This window comes from Oxyura jamaicensis, chromosome 8 (genome assembly GCF_011077185.1).
Source record: "Oxyura jamaicensis isolate SHBP4307 breed ruddy duck chromosome 8, BPBGC_Ojam_1.0, whole genome shotgun sequence".
Lineage (NCBI taxonomy): Eukaryota > Metazoa > Chordata > Aves > Anseriformes > Anatidae > Oxyura > Oxyura jamaicensis.
The window spans coordinates 5,754,399-5,759,476 of record NC_048900.1 but is presented as its reverse complement, the minus strand read 5'-3'; positions in this window follow the sequence as shown (position 1 = coordinate 5,759,476).

Genomic DNA, 5,078 nt, shown 5'->3' with positions numbered 1-5,078 from the left:
ATTTTTTTTGTTCTCTTGCTTACATCTAAATTGAAACTATAACAAGTTCACATTCATGTTTACTTTTTTTTTTTTCTTATGGTATTTCAGCAACATATAAATTTTAGGAAATAGCAAAATTTTGATTTCTCATTTTGTTTGTATTGCTGTCTTTCACATGTATTTTAGCTCTCTGATGTTACCAGACTGAGGCTGTTAAAGAATTAGGCTTCTCATTACATCCTTGAGGACAACAAAGAGTTACCCTGTCCTTTTTAAAAGTGAGTTTCACAATTATAAGTCAGCTGTTAAACTCCTGTACTCCAGTTAGTTGTGTGTTGAAAAAAACACAGAAATGTAATGGTCAGCATAATAGGATGGCTTCAGAAGGTAAGGTTTTTAAGATTATCTAGTCTTCACACAGACAGCTAATAAAGAATATGACTTTTTGTGAAATAACTTGTGCACAAGTTGTGCAATCTTGAACAGAAATAGTATACCAAATAAAAAGTTCTATTTTCCAGATAAGTGGATTAGAAAGTTTTCCAAATCTTGCCTGTTTTGTTTTTGTGTTGTTGTGCTGGATTGCAGAGCAAGGGCTTCTGTTGAAAAGGGACATGACATGGCTGCAATGTCAACAGGCAGACTGAATTGTTAGGCTAACAGGCAGATAATGAATCCGTAAATTTCAGAGGTACTCAAAGGGCAACTTTGATAATACAGGAAATCTGATAGCAGGGCTTTTAGTAGTGAATTGAAAACTAATGTGGATGAAAATGAATAGCTTTCCTTCCACCTCCTGCGCCCCCCCCCCCCCCCCAACTGGTTATTTTTTAGCCAGCTCAATCAGTTCCCTGTATAGCATCAAAACAGGCTCACACAAGCAAAGAATTATGTTGGAACACAAATGGTAATTGCACCCAGTAAAGCTATTTTTTTAGTGGTGGGTCCAGCTCAAAATTTTCAGCTAAAACCAGCCTTTGTACAGAGAGACTATGGAACAGACTTTGTTTTCTTTATCCGTTGACAAGTAACACCATACTTGACAAACTTCTGATCACGCCCTAGTTAATTTGACTGAGCTGTGTCTGAATTTGTACAGCCTTTGGGAATCAAAACGTATGTATACTCCTGTGGGATTCAGTGTAGATTTCTGCTATCAACAACTGCAGAATAATCATTTCAGTTACACTTAGAAACTAAGCTTTCAGATCAAGCACAACACAAAGGCAATGTACAAACTAGCTTTTTTTTTTCTTCCAGATCCAGCTGTACTGATCTATGCCTGAAAATAAATAAATAAATAAATAAAAGCTTTCCAAGAGCTAAGCCTTTAACTATTTAAATCTTTTCAAATAGGAAGTTATCATTACTACATGTTACTACTTGAACTGAACAAAGAGTTGGAAGAATTGTGGCTATAGAGATCTACCTTTATGGCCACAGCCCCTTATGCTTGCTTTTACATATACCTTTCTAAGCTCTTAAAGCCTGAAAATTCTACTTAAATATATATATATATATATATCTTATTCCAGATTTGGATGCCAGAAAAAATCAGTATTTTTATATGCGTGGCAACTTTGTTCATTTATAAGCAATTGGTTTTAAAAGGCAAACTATACCATCATTCAGAAAAGAGGTGCGAAGCGTGTTTGTATATGCATATGTACAAATGCACAGTTAACTGCGCGTATACTGTCAGTCTGAGATGTTTACATACAGATATAAAATGCACTTTAGACAACCACAGCAAAGTTAAATATGGTAATAAAGTTACTCTAGCTTATTCCTTCTAGAAAGCAGCTACCTTGTCTGTTTTATTCAGAACGACTGGTCTACATATGAGGTGCGAAGCAATATACAATACATACATTGAAGCCTCAATACAAAGCCTTTGGGAGATGGAGTTCTTACCACCAGGCTTTTTATCATCTCCTGAATTCAAGGATAACACTAACGGACTCGAGATAGAATTGCCTCTGATCAGAAAAGATAAAAACTAGGATTTCAAGAAAGGGTGGTAGAACAGAGGTGAGCATTCCACTGGGCGGGGGGGGGGGGGGGAAACTTCTAAAAGATTCTTCAGCCTCTTATTCAGCATTACTAAACAACTGGATGTATAAAACATTAGGAATAATGGATAATTCATTATCCATTGACATATTTATTAAGTAAGATACCGAAAAGATTTTTTTTCATGTAAAATCTATGTATTGTATGTCGTTAATCTGTTAATGGAGTTTTGCACAAAGACAAAGCTAATACAAAGCTTTCCACCAAGGCAGCTCTGCCTTATCCTTTCTACATCATCGCTGATCTAAATATCTGCATTACAAGACCTGGCAAGGCCCCACAAGCCTGCAATTATTTAAATTACTTGAAGCCAGATTATCCTTTAGCTTCGTATTTTTCTTGTTTAAGCTACCTGAAACTCAAGTTGCGATGCTGACATAAGTGCCTAATTCTCCTACAGGTTATGCAACAGTATTTTAACTTGTTTGCTGAATTGTCACCTCAAAGTTTTGGGAAGCCTTTCTTGAAATGAGTGAAGACTCTGTCCAGAAGTAAAGTTTTCAACAGATTTTTTTTTTTTTCAACTTTTTACAAGATAATGCAAACATAATATAAAAAGTAAAGATCTGAATGGGTCTGTTATAATCATGAAAAATCAAGGGCCCATTTTAATGATGACAACACAAAGATGCTTTACACAAACTGCTGGACTCCAGGGGCAGATCTTGTGCAAGGTTAGCACTGGAGAATAGTTTTAAGAATGTATCCAGCCGTGCTAACATTGTCTATGGCCACCTGCAACATCTGCAAAATAGTTGCTTTTTTTTTTTTTTATTTTTTTCCTGAATTGGTTCCAGAACAGACTGCAGTGCTCTGCCTTGTCACTAAGCAATGGAGAGCTCCTCCTCTACTAATCCTGATTTTCAGGCTCCTTGAAGCCTACACCCAACAGCTTTGCTATTCATGGGAGTTACCTTCTCTGCAATAACCACTTGGGAGTTCAAAGCAAGCTGAGACATCCCAAAGATATCTTTCTATGCCAGAGCAAAAAGTTCTGTATGAGTAGAGAACAGGGGCTTCTCTCTCCTTTATCAATAGGAAGCTACTATATATCCTCTCCAGATATTTAAGAGAATGATTGCACTCCCAAGCAGGAATATCAAGTAATATTAACTATTCTTCGTCCCTCTTCCTGAAGGCCCCACTTGGTTCTTGAAGTCTCTTTCCAGACTATGGGAATTTACTACATTCCTCTGAAAGGCCTTATATTCTGAGCAGGAGAAAATAATAATAATAATAAAAATCCTCTTCTTTTTGGGTCTATAACTTGCAAGAAGCCTTATCTCTTTCTTCCATTCCAAAATTCTTGCCTTCCAGAGGTGAAGTCTTGTAGGTTTGATCTCATGGCCTCCACTGAACACAAAAAGATTTATTACAAAAAGATTGGTAAAGCACTGTAACACCGTTGTAAAATCAAGATTAAATTTAAAAACACGTGTGGTCAGCCCTAGGTTTGTTAAACAAAGTTTAAAAGAAGCTTATCCAAATGTATGTTCAGCAAAGCTACACATACAGCTTTGTTTGAACAACCGAATTATAGTCCTCTTGTTTTTCCCCACTCCCTCTCTGATTATCATCCCTATTATATCACTTGTAAGGGGAAGCAGCTTCATTTCTATAATTAAGTTTTCTATTAATCTGTGCCTCCAGATGTAACTAAGCAACAAGTTATAGCTTTATTAGCAGGAGGAAGGGTTCAGTGTTTTACTAGTGAATCTCCAAGCTTCCTGAGTGCAATGCTGGGACTTTGGTGGTGCAGAAGGAACCAGCAGGTGCCACAGCCTCATTTCTCCGTTGCAGTCATTGCTGTGCAGCCAGGTGGCACCTTGCCTGTGTTGCTCCCCACCAGACGGACTGCAGGACATCTCTGTGCATTCCTTTTCAGAGAGAGAGAACGGCATGAGGGGATTTCCCAGCTGCCCTTCGGCTGATTCTCAGCAAAACAGTTTGCAAGCAGAATCAGCTCACTACTTAACATCTGCTACTTAACATTTTTAACCATCCTCGTGAGAGAGAATCCAGTTCAGCTTCTTGTCAATCCTTGACAACCTGACACATGTATACACAATTAAATATACAGGTATATATCAGGTCTTTGCTACTTTTGTAGTCCCAGATTTTCTCTATCAGAAAATTCAGTCTCCATTTTGATAGGGCCTGCCAATGCATTGCTGTACACACGCCGGGGTTTTGCCCACGTACAGTATTGGCATCTCAGCGTGATGTTTTGTATTTCATCTCTCAGCTGTATTTGAACACAGAGAAAGCTTATTGATTGTTCCCCTTGATCGTTCTTAGATGCTACCATCTTCTGACAATTACAAACATGCATTACATTTCACTGAATATCAAATTATAAAAAAATTCATATCACATATATAATATAGATACCATTTTTTGTAAAGACCACGTACTTCTTTCAACCATCTCAAGCAGCAGAAAACAGCAAAAATGTCTTAACAAGATCTCACGCTGGCCTGAAATTTGGAACCCTCTCACGTCGGAACTAAAGGCGCTGCCAGCAAGCCGTAAGCCTCCACCACACGAGCAAAGGCGCCCTCACCGCGGCAGAGGCGATGACGGTTTGGCCGTCCCAAGGGGAAGAAAGGGCAGGTGTCGGTCCTTGGGGGTAGTTCTACCCAGCACAAGAGGTGTGCGAGCAGCAGGGCGGCAGCGTGCGTGTGCCCGCGTGGTTACACGCCTTTCACCTCAGCACCTCCAAGGCACAGGCGGAGTTAAGGGGCCGAGCGCCAACACCGGCCTCGCGAGGTGCGGCGAGGGCAGAAGGCACAAGGCTCCCTCAGCGGCTCCCTCAGCGGCTCCCGCAGCCCCGTGAGGCACGGCCGGGAGCGAGGCTCGCCCCGCCGCTCACAAAGCGCCTCCCCGCCCCGCCGCCCCCGCTGGGCCGCCCCTTCCCGGTCCCCGCCCGCCCCGGCTCGGGGAGGGGCCTGGGCGCCGGGCAGAAGCGTCGGCCCGGGCGGCAGCCGCAGCGCCGAGCGGCAGCGAGACCCCGGCCGCCACCG